Source organism: Ambystoma mexicanum, chromosome 4p (assembly GCF_040938575.1).
Source record: "Ambystoma mexicanum isolate Mex_15411 chromosome 4p, UKY_AmexF1_1, whole genome shotgun sequence".
In the NCBI taxonomy this organism is placed as follows: Eukaryota; Metazoa; Chordata; class Amphibia; order Caudata; family Ambystomatidae; genus Ambystoma; species Ambystoma mexicanum.
The window spans coordinates 734,652,113-734,672,717 of record NC_090927.1 but is presented as its reverse complement, the minus strand read 5'-3'; the positions used below and the strand labels follow the sequence as shown (position 1 = coordinate 734,672,717).

Below are 20,605 nucleotides of genomic sequence, written 5' to 3'. Positions count from 1 at the left end.
GCCTTGATACCACTCCACATCATACTGTGCCAAGGCACACTCGGCTCCGGACACCTATACGTCCAAGTCCCTGTTTTACCTGGGAAACCAGCTCTGATATGGCTCCTCACACAGCAGGAGCCAGCCAACAGCTAAACAAACCTGACCCATCTCAGGACCAGTACCCCCCAACCCCCACGTTCGCATCCCAGTGGGCGGGAGGCTTTTACAATTCATCGACTAGTGGACAACTATCACCACAGATGGATGGGAGTTGTCCCCCATCCAGAAGGGCCACACTGTGACATTTCGATAGGAACAACACTTGATTCCTCCCTTACAAAAGGTAGAGAAACCTGTTCCCCTACTACTGCAGGAAGTATGTTCGCTCCTGGCAAAGGGACCCATTGAAAGCACCCCATCAGGTTGGCGGGGCAGGGAATGTACTCCAGGTACTTTCCAGTCAAAAATGAGGCTGATTCCTCCCTAATGACACTAGCGTGGACGTTTCCACCCGAGTGTCCTCTACCCAAAGCGCTTCCCTCAAATAGAATGACGTAACTTTGTCCTGCAGCAGGCCAGAGTCTTGGGAGATTTCATCTGCCAGCCAAGTCATGATGAACTGAAGCTAACCAGCAAGATAATATGCTTCAAAGTGCAGCAGCCTGATACCCCCCTGTGATGTTGGAAATGCATTGGAGGGACAGGGCCTCGATGTCCTTGCCCTCCTTTTATCGTGTGTGTTATGTTTTATTTTCTGCACAGGAGTCCACGTGGGACTCCTGGCAGTGCAGCTCTTCCTCTTTTTGGTTGTGGTGAACAGACCCTTGGGATACCCTTATGGCACCCATGGGTGGAGGTACAACCCTTTACCCCTAGTGTATGTTTTTGGGCACCTGTGTGTGGCCCACAGAACAGGGTATGGGCTGATGGCAGCTCCTTGCTGAATTTGACAGGTGCTCTGAGTATCCTCCATTTTGGGATACCCAGGCCCTGTCATTGGAATCAGTTGATTCCTGATAGGAGACACGATGGCCCCTGTGGCCTCTTGCTTTCTATTACCGGTTACCTTGTTTTCCCAAAGTCAAGGAAAGCCCAGACCCTGTCCCTCCCCCTGATTGGCTGTTGGGTGGAAGTTCCATATATGGTATTGTGGGGAAGTCCAGGCCAGACTGGCTGGAGCCTTCCCAGTGACTGTATGTTTTGGGTACACCCTTGGGCTGGGTCCTGGGTGAATGGAGTGTGTGACCAATATACATTTCAGGTTATGGGTGTCTGATTTCTAGAGTGTGACACAATGAATGAGACAGCCTTGCCTGAAGCTGGTGTGAATGCAGTGTGGAATGTTGAATGGCTGGGTACTTGTCCCAATCCACATTCCTTTTTGTGAGTGTCTGGGTGGAGAAGAATGGCCTGAATGCACTGTGAGCCTGATTGGCTGCCTGCCTGCTGAATGCCCTTCTGAATGATTAGCTGCCTGATCCTGGCTCAGCAGTGTGAATGAGAGACAGAACAGTATATCTGGGGACCTCTCACTTATTGGAATTGTTCAGAAGCTGAAGTCGAAACGTGATGCTTACTCTCGAAGCCGAGCCGGAAGAAGAAGTATTGCTGCTGCTTTCCTTATACGCAATCTGAAAGATGTCGTTCCTTCAAGGACTGATCCAAGAGAGGACCTGGCTAGGAGACCTCTTCCCAAGCTACGAGTGAACATTGTGCACCAGTCAACCTTCACCAAGGCTCCCTGGTAATCAGTCATCGAAAGGCTGCCGACCGGAGATGGGGACCGCTGAGGAATCTGAAGCGAAGCGCCAGGGCGTCGAGGCCATCGACGACCGCCACTGTCGACCGAGGTTCGGAGGACCACTGTATCCCCGTTGACTGGAGCCACACCGCTCCATTGCCTAAGATACTTTGATATCAAGGACTCCCTTGCTCATCACCGTAAACCGCTTTGTCCCGCCGGAGAAAGTCAAGGTCGCCGACGAACCGAGGAGAATCCGCCTGTGGGTTTCACGCCACCCGAAGTCCACAAAGACGCATACGAAGATCCGAAAGCCAGCCGTGGTCGAGTCCTGATTGCCAATGCCAAACGCAGACGACCTAATGCCCTTGCTGGGCCTACGTTCTTCATTCAGTTCTCTTTGCGTCAACAAACTCTTGTCATCGACGGGCACCGCACGTCTCATCTTCGCAGGATGTCCATGACCGATCGTCGATGAGCACCGCAAGGACTGATGCTGCTGCCTCAACGACATTGTTCACCTTTTCCTCGAGGAATCTCGACGATCCATGGCTCCTGCCTTAAAGGGAGTTCGCTCAAGAAGGATCCGTCGGCGGCTCATAGAAGAACTAAGCTAAACCAAGTACTTTGGGGTAGTAGAACATTTTTAAAAGGAAAGAAGACTCTTTTAAACAATATAAGGACTGGGCATGTTAATATACTTTATTTACAGGTTGTCCAGGTGGGGGGACCCTCATACAGAACTGTGTCTTTGGTAGGGACCCAGTATTTTGCCATTTGTTTAACCCAACTTGTCTTCCCTCCCATGTCTATTGTTGATTCACTTTACTATTTGATTTGTATGCCATTGAGACTGTCAGCAGTTGGTGCATTTTAATGGAATCAAGAGTTAACTTTGGTACCACATAGATATTGTACATTTGTATCATTATAGTATTGCCTGAGCACAAAGTATGTTATTCTGTATGCATATATTCTGAACCTTATTTATATAAAGAACTGTGTTATCACTAACATATTGTCTGGACATTCTTTTGTGGGGGGTTGGGGACTACACTGTACTTAAGAACCAGCCTGCATCACCTCCTGAGAGCTTAAGGCTTGATTGCTCGTCCATTGCTATCGCTTAGAGAAGCTTGGCTGGGGTGCTCTGTGCTTCTACTTTGCCATATAGAGGGCAAGAGTACAGATACCCCCCTGCAGTCTTTACGTCCCCCTCCTCGTAGTCCCTCAATGTACCCCGTGTGATTCGGCACCTCCTCCCCCCTGTTCCCTCTGATAAATCCTCTGACTACTGAGTCATGTTTACGAAAGAACAATCCGGGATCTCGTGGGGTATGTTTTTATTTTATTTATTTTATTGTTTTTTAAGAACGCCCCTAATATCGTACCTGAGTTCGGTTTCTAAGTGCAGATCTGGGATTTGAACCTCTGTTGCTCTGCGTGGGCTGGCTTCCAAAACCTGCTCATTGCCCTGTGCTATCCTCCGTTCTCAAATAGTACAACAGGCACGGCAGAACCACCATTTTGAGTAGCGCAGTGCACCCATCATCGATAGCGAGAGCTTTTGCCAAAACTCCATAGACTTCTCAACTCCACAGAGCGCCTTCAGTGTATTTGCCTCGTGCTCCTTCCTAGGGTCGTGATAGGCGTCCACCCCCAGATACCGAAAGGTATACACCGCCCACTGGAATCTCAAATTCAGCAGATGCGCTGTCCCAGCATTGCCAGGCCAGCGAGCGGGAACAACCGCAACTTCTCTTTGCTTATGGTTATAATAGATAACCCTGCAAAGTCATCCAGTACTTCTAGTATGTAAGGCAGGTTGGTATCCGGGTTCTGTACCTTGAGCAACATGTCGTCCATGTACAACGAGACTATGTGAGTGTCGCCCTTTATCAATATACCTGCTTCCTTGAACTCCATCCTGTAGTTGATTCAGCACCTTAAATTGTATTAGCCAGTGTATCGCACATGTAGACACCTCTTTGGTTAAGAGGCAGCATCTCTTCCACTGTATGTCGGAAAACTCAAGTCTCGTTCCCATTTCAGGCGTGCCCCATTTTTAGAAGGTTGACTAGTTTGGAATAGATTATAAAGCTTGGAAACCAAACATCTGGCTTCACCGCCAGCCATTATTGCTTCAAAACATGTTTGGATCTCCGGCTCCTGCGGGAATTATGGCCATAATCGGTGAACGGCAGCCCTCATGCGATAGTATTGTAGTATCTTTATGGGATTGTCCCCCAACTTATTCGTGAATTCAGCCAATGACACAAATCCCCCTTCAGAGAATAGGTCAACAAGCACCAACTGCACTCTACATCCCAGGATTTCTGCACATCACCGTCGAATGAGGGGGGAATTCCCAGGAAATTCCATAGTGGGAACCCTCTGTTACATAGGACAGTTAAACCCAACATGCGAAATAGCCTAGAGTAGACCATGCATTCAGTGTGGTACGCACTGGATCGAAGGTACAGGAGTCAACATATCTGGCACTGAAAAATACCATTTTCAAATTGGTAGGTGCCACCCCATATCTCTCTAATGGCAGGTGCACCACCTTTGACATGGGAGAGTACCAATGCCCCGCAAATTGTGGTTGCGCCACTAGATAATATAATTTAAGAGTTGTTTGGGCACTAGGGCTTTGAATCAACTTGCGCTGCACTAAGCAATTCCCGGTGAGTTTGGGTTAGTTGGCTGTGAGGTCAAGGCCTGGGGAGGCGTTGCCCACACCTTTTGTCAAGATTAGAATGTATTTATACCCGGATACCTCGCGCTTGCAAAAGATTCCTACTCTTTACATGGTTATTTGCAGTGGGTTGTGTGCATTTTGTTAGGGTAATTAAGGTGGTCAGCCGACACGTGTTTCGGCCCCCATGGGTCTTCATCAAGGCAAGTATGTGTGTCCCTATAAACCGGTTGGCTGGCTTGAATAGTCCGCTTTCTGTAGGTCCTGTTGGGTTGCTTGAATATCAGACTGGCTGTGCATAGATCTGTCCAATGGCATGGTGATGCTTTGGATAGTTGGTCCATCCGGCCCCCCAGAGAAACTCCAATGCTACACTGATAAGATAGTTCAGCAGGTTAAGCACCCACTTCTGTGATCTGTGTGTGATCTGCAGGTCACAGGGTCGAATCCGAGGAAGGCCAACTCAGCCTTTCATCCTTCCGAGTTCGGTAAATTAGTCCCAACTTTGATTGGGTGATATTGTATGTACATATGTTCTCTGAAAAGTGCTTTGGTAGAAAGTGTTAGATAATTAACACATCATTACACTTACCTCAATACTGTGAAGAAAGCCCTCCCAGTCCAAATGGGGATATTATAGAAGAAATATAATAATTTAGAAAGTGCAATCATTTTCAGCAAGGAGAGTCGTCCATACGTTGAAAGTGGGCGTCCAGCCCATAGTTTCAGCTTTGTAATAAGCTGTTGTAAGTATTCTGCATGGTTGTGAGCATAAAGTGATTGTTGCGTTCTGGAGACCTTAATGCCTAGATATTGAAACTGTGAAGCGTGACATATCTAAACCCCCCAGTAGATCAGTAGGTGGGGCCATAGCGTCGGTAAGAGGGAACAGTTCTGATATGGTTCTATTTACTATATGACCTGAGTATGTTGTAAACTCATATACTGCGTCCATTATGGGGCCAAGATTTATCCCTGGGTGTCTGTCATGGTGATTTCTGAAAGTGGGGGTCTGATTAGCAGACCATTCTTTTAGAGATGGAATTACCCGCATCATTTTCTTTTTCTTTTTTTATGCGATGGAGCCAAAGGATTGCTGAGCATCTCACTTGACTTGAAGTAATTACAAGTTGCCTTTGCAACAAAAAAACTATATAGTAAGTTTATTCATCTAGTGGTTTTAATTCTTAGAAACTGGGTTTACTTTGTAACAATCTACTTTTACATTTTAAAACGATTTGGAATACCATGAAATCAAGATGAAAAATGCAGGTTTTATTAAAAAAGAACCAGGGGGTGTTTAGAGATGGACCTATACATGCATAAGCAGTGTGCTTAAGCAAACGGTGTGCAACAGAAAGTTTGAATTTCACTCGATGCTAATTGCCCTGCATCACTCACCTATCCACCCAGGGCACAAGTCGAGGGACGACACGGGTGGACAGCGTCTATCCACTTTTTTGAGAGGACGGACGACGTGCAATATGGGTTTAAGGCAGTGCTTTGAATGGAAAAAAGAAGTGCAAGTACTCCCCAATCTAAGCTTTAAGTGGGCTGGGTCTCCGCCCGGTATGGGCTAGCCAAGTTCTTTATTAGATTCAGATTTCTCCATTAACAATTAAACAATCACAAATTCAATAACCGCACAAAAACCACACAAATTAAAAGAATTAGAATTGTGAAGTGCTTTATTAAATGTTTAAGGGAACGTTCAGTGCAATGCACTGAAAGAGCAAAATTTCAATTTCTTCCTACACTTTTATTTTAAAACAAAACCATTCTGGAACGGTTTCTTTTTAAAATAAAAGTATAAGAGCTGTAAAAGGTCATTTAAAAAAGTAGAGGAGCGCTGCTCCCGACCGCTCCCGCTCACTTCGACCACTGATTTTAAAAAATAGCTTTTTTGGCGACCTTATTATTTGCAACATTTTCCCACTTTGCATTAATTGTATTGAATGACTTCCTTTTTTAAAACAACTTTTTGCTGGCTACATTTTCACATCACTACATTTTTCTGGGGTCATTTTTACATATAACTGAAAAACAAAACAGGTCTGGATAAGCACCTACAGATTGAAATGGATCAGGCTTCCAATTTATGTACCCCACTCAACTGCCTTTATGCTGGGTAATAACCGTACCTATTCTTCCTTGCCAACCCTACTGATTTAGGCGGTAGGATAGCACTTTTTAAGCAGCCCTACCACCTACCGATTTAGTGGCACCAAATAGCAATATTTTTTGTAAAAATGTATTTATTTATTTTTTTCTTTTTTTGGCCTGGCCGCCTGAGGCCCGGCACAGCATGATCAGCATCCTCTGGTGCAGAGCGAGCCTTAGGGCGCCATTAGCCCCACACCACGCCAGCTCGGGGGAGTCTTTCAAGGGCTCCCCCGAGCCGGCGTAGCGGGAGAAGGCGCGGCATTCAGGCTTTTGATGTAAAAGGCGCCCACGGCGGTGGGCTAAATGCGTCCCTCCCCTGCGGGTGCCTTTGACAAATGGCACCATTAGCCCCCCACCACGCCAGCTCGGGGGTCTTTCAAGGGCTCCCCCGAGCTGGCGTAGCGGGAGAAGGCGTGGCAGACGCATCATTGTCATTGAACGCACCCGCGGCGGCGAGCTCATTCAGTGACAATGGGCTGCTGACGCGCCATATTCCTATCATTACCTCCTCGTCTGACTATTTTTGAAACTTTAAGATTCCTACAGATTTTTAGTCACAGAATGTTGGCATGTTTGCCTATTACTACAGCGCTTAGACGGTATGCCATGAAACAATATGTAAATCCTGATATTATGATTATCCTTGCATTAAAACTCACAAACACCATTTATCAAAGTTCAGTAAATGAATCACTTGCTGCAGATAGAGCTGAAAACTGCTCCTGTGAATCGTAATTGCTCTTAGTTGATTGTTTCTTTGGGCCACGTGACTCACGTGAGGCAGCCAGGTTAGGGATGGCGGATGCAGGTGAAGTGTGTTCGGTCACAATTGGTTGGTGGGAAAGTAGGTTTGCCAAGCAGGAGTGGCGCGCAAACGCTGGGCACGATCAACAGGTGCAAGACGATGGCATGACGTGCTAAGCGCAGGGCCAGAAACGTGGACAGCTGTGAAAGGCGGAAAGGCATTTTCAGGGCAGCTCCAGAACAGACGTGGCGGATACAGACCTGTGTGGGCGGGGCCACCGACGAGCAGCACTGGCGCAGAGGCACAGAATGGGCGGGGAAATGGCGCGTGACGTGTGTGTGTACTGGGAAGGTAGTCATGGCTCAGAAAAACGGGGAAGGGGAAATGTCACGGTTCGTAGAGAATGTGGTAGCAGCGGGTGGGCTTGGCAGCAGGGGCGGAGGGGGATATGGGGTGTACACAGCACTGCAGGTGCCAGAAAGGCGTGCAGGGAGGGCGGTTCGCAGCTGCTTTGTTGTGTGGTGAAGGGAGAGGTTTCAGTCAGTCAGTGTATTTTGAGGCTGACTGTAGCGGGTTCACGGTGCAGTGCTCGCGCTCTCGTCCCAGCTGGGAAAGTAAGTAATTCGCGCGGGTTTAATAGCACTGGGGCACAGAAGGGGCCCCGTACCTGGAGGGAGCTCCTGGTAGGCACCCGCTCCTTCGCCGCTTTATTGAACATTCAATAACATTGAATCGCACAAGTTAAGAACTGTTTTTGGTATCTTCTAGTAGAGTGCAGGTGCAACGTCACTGTTTGCTATCTGTCAGAAAATCAAACGCCGTCACGGGTGGGCATGTGTTTGAAAGGTACCAACATCGGTACGAAAATAGGACACTACTCCATCTATTAACACATGGCATTGGCAATATGTGTATTTTTTTGTCTAACAGCACACACTACTGAAACAGTACTAAAATGCCTCTCAGGCGGATGCAGAAGCTCAGTGCTGCTGGGCGCTGAGTTTTGTACATCCAAGGCGTTTACACTTTGAGTGGCCAATGGTTTGCTTGTAGGTGGGTGTCTTTTTGTGCTATAATTGTACTTTTCTGACGCTTGCCGCCCCCTTCACCGTCAGTGGTGGTACAGGGCTTTAAGTGGGGTAAGAAATCGGGAGGAGGGGAGCTCATTTGGGAGTGACTTGCAGTATGGGTGTCGCCTGAAAAGTACGCAAAAAATATATAAATATATGTAAGAATGTATATATTTATATGCGTACCTTATGGTTTTTGTACTATGCAAGCCATCTTTTATTAACATAGACATGTTACATATTTCTGTTTATGAAAGATGGCTTGAAAAGTACACAAACCATAGTAAGGTACGCACATATATAAATGCTTACATTTATATATTTATTTGCGTGCCTTAATATGGCGTGTGTACTTCAAGATGGCTTGAAAAGTACACAAACCAAGGTACGTATACAACAATGTAGCGTTTATATATGTGCGTACCTTATGTGTTGTGAACTTTTCAAGCCATTAAACCTAGAAATATTTGTGTTTATAAAAGAGGGCTTGAGAAGTACACAATTCAATCCATCTTTTATAAAGCTTTGACGACGGATAAAGTCCGAGGCGTCTTTGTCCGTTGGCAAAGCTTTATAAAAGATGGCTTGAATTGTATACTTTTATAAACAAACAAATATGGCATGGAGTCCCCAGGCTCGTTGAGGGTCAAAGTCACCACGGTGACCTGGGGAGAAGGTGGGGAAACAAAAGGAAAGTAACTTCATCTGTTCACAGGAGGAAGTTACACTGACTGACCTAAGTGCCAGCCAGCTACAGCTGTGGCTGGCTGGCACTTCTGCCAGTTTACCTGAATCGAAGATGAAATGCGCATTTCCTGTTGTGCCTGCGGCCTTGGCGGGATGTGACCCGCGGTGGTGTGGTGTGGTCGAGGGGGCCCGGCTCCACTTTTTGGAGACTGCTGGAAATCAGCCCTGTCTGGCCCCTGCCCACTTGGTGGTGGAGAAATCCCCTAAATATTGGGGTTGGGGGGAGGGGTAGGGAGGCGGGGCTAAGAGGGCAATTTATAAGGTGGTTCCGATTGATCGTACAAAGGCCACTTCAGAGTGCCCACAAACATCACCTTGACATATTCATTATGGGGGACTAGGGGAGAGTTTATGAGGGATGGGGGGTCAATCTATAGGGGGTTGGTCTGTGTGATCACCAAGGCTCCTGCAGAGTGGCCATCTTGATATTTTCGTTATGGTGAGGGGGCTTTAACGGAATTCCAAATGAAAACCTAGAGTCTCTTTAGAGCGCCCTTAAACACTAGCTTGTCATTTTAATTAATTACATTCACGAATTTATCACTGTTGTATGCCATGAATGCCTTGTGTGGCTTCAAGGTCAACCTTTATAGGCCCATGTTCAGCACCACAAGCCCCTTTAATAGTTTCATGCTGGGCAGCGTAAGCCCAGTTTCACCCATCACATGCCCAGGTATATCCTCATATGCCAATATAGCCCCAGTATATGGCTGAAGCTAAGCCTGCGTTGAGTCTGGCATTGCAATATACAGCTATTGTATATGATATGCCCAGGTTGAGCATTGCATGTGCATATACTGCTACTGTATGCCAGGAAAGCCTTACTTGTCATCCCGTTCAATCTTTGCATATCTATGCTCAACACCATAAGCGCCCTATTAGGCCCATGCTTAGTACTATAAATCCAGGTTTAGACCGCATGTGCCTGGGAATTCCCTTGAGTCCTCCATTCCCCTGCAGCACAATTCAGTGAACGGCCAGGAAAGAGGCGGCCTCGCTGCGCTTTCCTCTCTTCAGTAGTGTGAATAGCTGTTAATGTGAAAGGCGGTACCATTCCCTGCTCCAGGGCAACCCCTGAGGGAACAGCTCTCACCTTTTGTGTATGTGAATCCCTGATAGATCCTCCCTGCCCCTGGAAGGACAGCCCATGCATTCATGATGAATAAAGCATGGCTCTTTTGCCCTGGTTCCATCATTTAGGTGTGGCACACACTGTTGCAATGAAAAATCCCTGAGACCATTACCGAGCAAGGGACAGAGAGAGAGTTAACACAAGATTGTATTGTCATTAAACAGTCCATCCTATCCCCCCACCTAAAACCCTTTTCTGTCACTGCCAACAAACTGCACTTCACCATCCTGCAAGTCGCTGCACCATCCCCTCACCTGCCCCTTATATGCCGATGTGCTGCATGTTTTGAGGAATCCACACTCTAACTTCTAGCTTTTGTGCTCCTCGTTTCACTGCAGAGAGCCCCTGGCAGGGTTGTAGCATCACTCTGATATTGCAGTCCTGATGCCTCGTCAGAGCATGTTGAGTTGAGGATCCTGGGGGTAGGGAATTTTCCTTTTTGACTGCGAGAAAAGTTTGGAGCTTGTGCGAGACAGCAGGGTAGACCTCTGGGAGAAACCCAGTGTGGGCCTGCACTGTATATATGTGGCCTTAGGCAGGGGTCCACATACACTTGGGGAGATATACTTATGTTATCAGTGTGTATTGCATGCAAATGCGGGTCTGGCCTAAGTTTGAGCTTTCATTGGGCCTCATTACGAGTCCGGCGGTAGCTGTGCCGGAAAAACCAGCAGGCTGCCACCGGACTGGTAATTCCGTTCAATACTGGTGACCCGGTAATCCCGGAGGCGGAATTCTGTAAATCCCCATTCCCATGGAGTCCCTTAGGGCTCTGATAGAGATTTGCAGACACATCCAAATTATCTTTAGCTCTCGAGATGATGCTTCGATATGGGAGAGGGGAGACTGATCTTAAAGGAAAATAAGTGAATCTTATATCGGTCAAACAACACTCATGTGGTCAAAAGTACCTATTATATATTAGTGGCCATTGATACCAGAAAAAAGAAAACAGAAAAGGGTAAAGGAAAAAGTACAGCTCCCTTCGGGAGCCGAGGTGAAGCATCATCTCCAGAGCTAAAGATAATTTGGATGTGTCTGCAAATCTCTAGCAGAGCCCTGCTGGATTGATTACCAACAACCACACTACCCCTGACACATCTTTGGTTAGCGAATCACATCCCAGAAGACATCTTGTTCAGTTACTGTGGGAACCAGGAACTGTGCTTCCTAGATCCTGAGGAAGGTCTAATAAAATAGGGACCGAATAGTCCATAGCAGACCGAAACATATGTAGATCATCGGGATAACAATTGTAGTTCTATGAACAAGAACTGATCACATACATGTGAAAAAAAACAGTATTGACAGTAACGGGACTGTTTACTGTTTTGTGTGTGTTCTTTTTTTGGGCAATGACTTTTGTGTTTATGCACATCTGTTCAAACATTTGAGATAGTGATGATATGTGTGAAAGTATGAAAGATTAGAGACTGATGAGATGAAAGTATGATGTGCAATAGGTTGGGGTAAAATAATGTTTGAAAATTGTGCTCTTATGTAAATGGAATTGGTTTTGTTTTCCAAAAGTTATTAAATGTGTATATTTTTGAAATCTTCTATCTAGCCTCATCTGTGCCTAGACCCATTGTTTATTATTTGTTTGATATATAAGTTAACCTGGAGGGCCTATGGTACGTACAGGTACCCTTTTATTAAATCTGTTTCATAAGAGCCAGTGGGGGGGGTGAGCACTTGGGTATCGTCGGCATAATTTGTGTAAGCTATGCCGAGATTGTCCAGGTCATTGAAGAGCGGTCGGGTGAATAGATTGTACAATGTCTGAGATGTGCAAGAGCCCTGTGGGACTCCGCAGTGTATGGTAGTGGGAATTCGACCTGCTTGTTCTGAGAATACTTTCATGGCTCTCCCTTTGGGAAAGGAGGTAACCCAGGCAGTGGCTTCTTGAGAGAATTGGGCGTTGTTCGTGAGCTGTTGGCAGAGGGTGGAGTGGTCCACCACATCAAAAGCTGCCGACAGGTGGAGGAGGACGAGGAGGAGGAAAAGGAGGGTGGGCTTTCCCTAATCAGTTATTTCCCCTAGTTGGTTTTTAAGATCCAGAAGGGCAGTTTCGGGGCCGTGACTGGGCGGAAACCTGACTGCCTTTTCCCTAAGATCTTGTTATATTCTAGGAAGTGTTGGATGTGATTGTAGGCCGCTTTGTTGGGTATTTTTAGCAGAAAGGGTACAGTGCTGATGGGTCTATAGTTGTTTGGAGACGCTGGGTCTAGGGAAGGTTTCTTCAAGAGCGGGCGAACCCAGGCCTCATTAAGGCATGCTGGGACAGTGCTGGCGTTGAAAGAGTCATTTATGAATGTGGTAAGGAATGGTGTTAGGGTGTCTGCGAAATCTTTGAGATTAGCTGGGCAGACATCACCCTTACAATTGGATGCTTTGATGTTATTCTGGATGGCAAGAACCTCTACTTCAGACATGTTTCTGAAAGTAAAGTGTTTTTTCTTCTGTGGAGTGAGGATTGACAAGTGGTGGGGTGGTGTAGTGCTCTTCCCCAAAAAGTGCACAGAACAACCATAAATCACCAATGCAATTATAGAGCAAATACTTTGAACCATAAACAGACAGACACAATAACTCACAGCCACGCACTCTTTAGAAGATTACGGCTATTTATTCAAAGATTACAAGTACATAGAAATAATAAGGACATAGATCACAGAAGAAGCAAAGAAGTCAAAAAGAAATACATCACCGTGAGCGTAACAGGATTCCTCATCTCGTCCAGAAGCGGCTGGAAGACCCCGGGAACAGCCAGCCCGAGAGCACCACAGCTCACAGGAAGGCCGGACGTAAGTGTCCTTCTCCGGCTGAAGTCTCACCTGACCACCTACGGGTTTCTGCATATATACACACTCCACAAAGGGGAGTTAATTCTCGAACATCCTGGAAATTGCACTTGCGCAGTTGAGGAACAGCCGTCGGTTGCCAGCTGGGTCAATCGAGAGCTCCCCCCAAGAAGCGCAGTGCCTCCCTTCTCTAAAAACACGCTCCACAGAGAACAGTAGCAAGCCATAACAACGTTAGCTTTCCCAGCAGAAATGGCCTTGACCGCATACCAGGTTTGGAAAAGCATGTTTGTCTCAGCACTGTGAATCTAACACTCAGCAAAATGTGTGCAGCGTTTCACTGCGGTATGAAGTAAATATCCAACATGGCCCGAGCGCTCCCAGAATGCATTGCGCACCCACGCCATTTTGGATCAAGCATAACAATTCCACCCTTTGGATATTTATCTTCCATATCCCGTTGGCACAGGAACCGGTCTTTGAAACCTACGAAATGTCAATACTAAATTGGCAATACATTGAATGCAACAACAACAAGCAATTATAATAGACAATATAATAAAAATGCAAGCAAAAATGTAACGTAGTGTACTCCCAATATCGGGTATCCATGAAAATAACCAATCCCACCAATTTCTATTACGATCTTGAGACACTTGAGAAATGAGATCCCTCAAACCTCGAATATAACTTTCAATAGATCGTGAGTGGTCACTTAAATTGAAACAACACATACCTTCAAAGGCATTACACCCTAAATTATGTTTTAGCAATAGGTAATCAACAGCAGCTCTGTTCTGCAAAGTTGCTTTTCTAATAACTTGACTATCAAGGAGTAATTTTTCTAAAGCCTGCGAAGTATGATTAAGACTTAACTACTAAACACGCTAATTTCATCAAAGATTTGTAACCTCCAGCAGCTAAACCCCAAACATCCACTAATGAAAGGGTTAATGCTAGAACTTCAGCTTCTGATAACAAATGTACATGTGAATCACAGTCAGGAGATATCCCTACAGATTCAAAAGTTGACCTTTTACCTCGAGTTATCGCTGAGTGTAAAAGAAACATCATTAGTCCTAATCGAGTTAAAGCACCTGGACCTCCAGAAATGTTAGCTGGAATATAAGTATATGTAATGTTACCACATGAAAAGAGCCATCCTGTTGGAAGTTTCACATGATTCAAATGACTAGCAGTTATCACTATATGATTGCAGGGCATAGTATTATTTACACTGGTGAATTTGCGTGCCATTTGCGAACATAGTCTCCTCGCGAACATGGTATTATTGTACTGATTGGTCAACTCATTTGCCAATTTCTTGTGCTTTGCAAGTCATAATGTAACACACATCACCTTGAGTTATATTGCAAGTAATAACACGTGTCAAATTTCTCCATTTTCTGTCAGTCTCTTGGCAGAACCGACAGTATTTGTAAACTGAAAAAGATTGTCTAATATCTGAGTCTTGAACTAAAGAATCGTTGTGTGTGACGCCGAAGATATGCTTTAAAACTGGAACAGGCGTCGGCACCGCTACTAAACACGTAGTTAATAAAGCTTCAGCATTGGGCACATCAGTAAGACAAAAGTGTGATATGTTCAGTACTTGCTGTGCCCGATATATCCACATATTCTCTTCTTGGGTAATCATAGGAGAGTGTTTTTGCCTCCCTACGATCGCGTCTGGCACGGCTGGCATCAAGGTTGTTTTCACTTGCTCCTGATGTGTTTGTCGCATTTCATGAATCCATGTCTTCAGTCTGGCGGGCTTTTCGGCACTGGCATAGGGCTGCTTGGGGACAACATTATTCATCACTATCAGTATCCCCTTGATCACTGGCACAGATGTGACATTTTTCGGTGTCAACAGCAGATTGTTTAATTCGCCCAAATGGAGTCCATTTAGTGCCACAGTTACACCAACCAGACCTAGGATCTACAAAGCAAACCCAGAAAAGAGATATCAGTGTTCCACATCACTCTCTCAGGTAACATTTGTCTGCGGGTACATATTGCCATTTCTTTCTACCAGGCTCCATGACTAAAACTATTTATCTTTGCCTGATGCAATGACATCTGCGGGCACTGGTGGGCCATTTGGCTTTTCCACCCACACCTTTGCACCCGGTACCATACTGTCTGAAGAGCCAAAACCACGATCCCCACGGGTAGTTAACACTGTAGGAGGCTCCCCTTTCTTAATCATGGACAATTTAATGGGAATGACAATCAATTGGGCCACTCGATCACCCTTGTGTATTGATAACAATTGATCCCCACTATTCATTAGGATGACTTTAATCTCGCCCTGGTAATCGGCATCAATTACCCCTCCCAACACTTGAACTCCCTTCAATGCTAGGCCAGATCTAGGGGCAATCCATCCCATATGCTCTGGGGGAATTTGTACTCCAATCCCTGTTTCAATTACAACTATTCAACTTGGATCTAATCTTATTTCTTCATTAGAATGCAAGTCTACCCCTGCTGACTCTGGAGTTGCTCAATAGGGAGCTAAAGAACCTGGAGTAATTCCCCAGTATAATAATGTTTCTTTGACTGAATTGGGTTGAACCTGTAAAGTAGGAGTCATTAGTCTCATCAAAGGAGTTTCATGGTCATACACAGGCCTATTGTTTAATACTTGCACCGCATCAACCACACCATCACGCCAGCCTGCCAAACTACCATCTCCAGATTTCTGCAACTGTTCTTTCAGTAACCCATTCATTCGTTCAATTAGCCCTGCCGCAGCTGAATGGTAGGGCACGTGATAGATCCACTCAATGCTCTTTTCCTGACAAAATTCTTGGATTAATTTGCCTTTGAAATGTGACCCATTGTCACTTTGAATCTGCAAAGACACTCCATAATGTAATATGATCTGATCTAACAACCTGATGGTGTTCAATTGGGTTGCACGTTTGCACGGCAAAACCATCAAATATCCCGAGTAGGTATCCACAATAGTGCATGCATACTGACAACCTCTGCTAATCGGCATAGGACCGATATAATCAATCTGCCAAATTTGACCTGGTAATTTTCCTCTTCTCAATGTGCCTCGAACAATTTGAGGTATCGGTCTATGTAATTTGTGTTGGCACACGGGACATTGCAAAATAATGGTTTTCACTACTTCTAAAGGAAGACTGATGCCTCGCGCTTGTGCCCACCTGATAGTAGCCTTTTCTCCAAGGTGCCCACATTTTTGATGGGCCCATTCGGCCAAACCCTCCATATCGTCTTCCCGAGCCTCTGCATCCACTGAGGAAATCTTGGTGTGTTCATCTGCAACAGAATTAAATCAACGTTCTAATGAATCTGTGGCACAATGCGCGTCCACATGATATACAGTGACTTCACTTTGTAACAACATTTCGGCAATATCCTGCCACAGTTCCTTTCCCCACAACTCTTTTGAATGAATCTTCCATCCATTCTTTTGCTAAGTTGGCAACCACACTGCCAATCCATTCGCCACTGACCATGGATCTGTGTACACATAACATTGACCAGGGGTCTCTTGTTTCAACGCTTGGTAAACCGCGTAAAGTTCTGCGAACTGAGTGCTCTTCCCTTTCCCTGTCGTTGTCAACATCTTTTTTGTTTTGGGATTGTACGACACTGCTTTCCAGTACCGCTCAGTTCCCACGTATCGGGCTGAACCATCCGTGAACCAAGCATGCTCTGTTTGCTCCACGGTCAAATCGCTGTAAGGGACTCCCCATTTCACAGGAGACGCACATTTTTCAGGCACCTCCGGCGGTATGTAATCTGAGGGTGGTATGTTGGCTACTTGCTCAGGTAGTTTTGCTACTCCACCCTTTCCTGATTTGGCTCTGTCTTGAATATACCATTTCCACTTAATTATGCTGGCTTCTTGAGCATGTCCTATGTGATGCATTTTAGGAGAGCTCAGTACCCACTGCATGATTGGTATTTCAGGTCTCATAAATACATCATGACCCACCGTCTTCTGCTCGGTATCAACAAGAGCCCAATAACATGCCAGCAATTGCTTCTCAAACGGATTATATGAGTTACCAGTGTCGGGCAACTTACGACTCCGAAACCCTAATGGCACATGTTTCCTGTCTTGTTTCTGCCACACACTCCAGTTAGCATAATTGTCTTGCACAGACACATTTAATTCCACTTCTCCTTCCTTCAAGGGCCATAAATCAAGCACCTGCTGCACCGTGTCTTTTGCCATCTCAAAGGCTTTCTGCTGCTCTTCCCCCCCACTGAAACTCGTATTATTTTCATGTCACCTTGTAGAGGGGGGCCAATATCTGCCCTAAATGCGGAATGTGCTGTCTCCAAAAGCCAAACAGTCCTATAAACTGCAGAGCTTGCTTTTTGTTCGTTGGAGTGGTGAATTCAAGTATTTTCTGTCGAGCGTTTGGCACCATTTCTCGATGCCCATGATGCCACTGAATCCCTAGAGATATCACAGTTTCAGCTGGACCTTGAATTTTACTCGGATTAATCTCCCACCCTTCCTTTTTTAATCCTTCCATAAGGACATCTAGCTGACTTTGCACACTGTGTTCATCCTTGCCCTGGATCAAAATATCATCAATGTAATGAGAGATTTGTATATCAGGTTTACACGGTATCTTGTCTAAGTGCTCTGCCACCAGCCGGTGACAGTCGGGCTGTGCATGTACCCCATGGGTAGTCTCGTGAAAGTGTACTGACGTCCACCCCACGTAAATGCAAACTGTTCTTGACACTCATCAGCAATTGGCACGGAGAAAAATGCATTAGCTAAATCAATCACTGCATACCAAGTCCCCTCAAACTTTTGGACATTTTCAATCAAGGTAATAGCATCTGGGACTGCGGGCACTAAGGGAGGAGTATGTTTATTCAACTCCCTGTAATCCACCGTCATCCTCCACGACCCATCTCCCTTTTTAATAGGCCAGAGCGGATTGTTCCATGAGGTGGTAATAGGGCGTAATACACCCGCCTCCACGTACTCTTTAATGGTGTCTTGAGATTTCCTTGTGCCCCCCAGGAATGCGGTATTGTTTCATGGCTACCCGCTTGGTTGCCACTGGCACTTGTGCTGGGGGCATCTTCAATTTGCCTACGGTAATGGGTGTACAAATCCATGCACTCACCCCAAACTGATACGTTTTACCGCCAAGTCCCAAGGTTAGCCCTTCCAAAATGTCAAAGCCAATTATATATTCAGGTATCGGGACAATCAACACTTGGTATTTCTGCCTCTTTAAAATGCCAATTTTCATTTCCACTCGGGTTTGCACTGCGGGGGTCTCCTTTCCCCCTAAACCTGTAATCGTAAACTGTTTGCCTTTAAATTGTGTCGGATTACCATGAATCAAAGAGGCCTCCTCCCCGGTGTCTATCAGTGCTCGCACCCCTTGTGTATTTCCTGGCCCCCAAAAAATCTTGACATCAACATGAGGCCGCCTATCCACTTTTATGCGGGCAGACGCTGCCGGAGCTTGGCCGAAGCCCTAGTCAAACTTCGAATGAGTGTGACTCGACTCCGCCTCTAGCATCGCACTCACGGCCTTTCTCAAGTCAGCATATGTCGGCTGGTACGGGGAAGGTGTCCCCATAGACCCTTCGTCTTGTTCTTCCGCAGGGGGAGCAGAAGGTGAAGTGTCCCCCTGTGGCATGGTGACTATTTGTTTCTTAACCTGTTTATAGCGCTCTTTGGCTGCAAGTCCTCGTTTTTTGTATAATTCATACATTACTCTGCTTTCGATGCCATCCATTTCTTCGTGTGGCCCACCATCTTTTAACAAAGCCAAAAATATGTCTTTTCGGGACACTCGGGAGTCTCTGCTATCTTGCCGCCTGCCTTCGGTTCTCCTCTCACTATGCCCCTCTCTCCCCCGTGGCTTGTTATCACTCTTATCCCACTCTCCCAAATCTGCAAGTTGCCGAATGGCATCTGCTACCTCATCAGTAGCCTAGCCCGTCATACCTACGAGCAAAGTCATAATGACACTTTTGTATGCGGGTGGCGCAGTTCTAATCACCATGTTTCAAGTTGAAACTGAGAGCGGCACGGCTCCCATGTGATCAGAAGCATCTATGTGAATCGCCTCTTTCATAGCATGCTCTCTGACTTTTTGAGTTGCTTCTCTCAACGTATACCACTTTGTTTCTTCACTGGGCCAATCTGTGGTAATAGGGTATTTACGGTAAAATGCTTGGGCTACCAGGTGCAACAAAGACACCTGCGTGTATCTTGACCATTTGCATCAGGGGGCGGTCCTGCTCTTAAGACCTCCTGTACATTGTCAATTGACAGGGGTAAAAAAACGCAGTGAATCCATAGAATCTAACAATCCTGCAGCACCCCCATCTAGTAATCTCACCAACCATGTCAATAAAGCTTCCCCTGATTTTTGCCTCAAACTGGTAATAATTTCCCCAACCTCCTGTTGTGTGTAATCCTCCAGCGTGGTTAAATCCACCATTCCGCCAGCAGGATTCTGTGGGTGTGGTCCGGCTCGCCGTCTTCTAACAGGCTTCGCCGCCACTGTTTTCTGTTTCGCCTCTGGTTTGGGGTCAGACTCTTCTGCGGAACTACTCTGTAGACTGGTCGAATCAAAAAATCGCCATCCCATTTATCCGGATCCCAGTCTACGCCAGCGGTAGCGATTACAGTTGCCACCTTTCTTTTGTTGACCCCTCCCCGTCTTTTCCTATACTTATACCGGGCTACTCGTACTGCTGCCCTCTCGGCCACCGTCTGATATGTGTCGGCCTTAACTTTAAACAGTTTCATTTGAATCTGCTGCATTAAGGCAGTCTGCCGTTCTGCAGCTAGCGCTCTCTCTAATCGCAAAACCTCATTTTTCATTTCCACCTTCATTTGATGTATTTTCCTATAAGCATGCAAAAGAACCCAACCTCGCCTACCTAATGCTGCACATTCTTTGCCACGTTCTACTGGAACTTGTTGCACGCATGCAATTACATCAGTCGGATCGGCATCTCCCAATCCTTGATCCCAAGTTTCACTTGAACCGGCACCACATGCCCATGCTTGAGCCGACTTAACATATGGACTCTTTTAGTCCAACCTGGGATAACAACATCAGAACAGTCACCGCCAGCGGTAACGTTCTTGTTCTTGAACAAACTACGCATTATCGCAAACAAAGCAAAACCTCGTTGAACCTATATATTTTCTTCTCCACACTGCAATCACTCCCACAGACACTCAAACACTTAAAAAAGAGAGAACAAAAAAACTTCACTATTCAAAAACTTCACTCACACGACAACCAAATCCTATCTACGTTTCAACAGATTCTTGGACACTCGGCACAACTCCTCACGAGCATCCCGTTTGTGACGCCAAAAATGTATTGCTCTTCCCCAAAAAGTGCACGGAACAACCATAAATCACCAATGCAATTATAGAGCAAATACTTTGAACCAAAAACAGACAGACACAATAACTCACAGCCACGCACTCTTTAGAAGATAATCAGCTCTTTACGGCTATTTATTCAAAGATT

General features: G+C 45.9%; 1 protein-coding gene across 1 annotated transcript in view; it reads left to right on the top strand.

The window, feature by feature from the left end:
* The first annotated feature begins 7,824 nt into the window (after positions 1–7,824).
* LOC138453436 (uncharacterized) overlaps positions 7,825–20,605 on the top strand; it is a 270,880-nt gene continuing 258,099 nt past the window's right edge. Inside the window, exon 1 of the mRNA XM_069606289.1 lies at positions 7,825–7,943. The gene's annotated coding sequence lies outside the window, so the exon portion shown is untranslated. The remainder of the gene's footprint in view (positions 7,944–20,605) is intronic.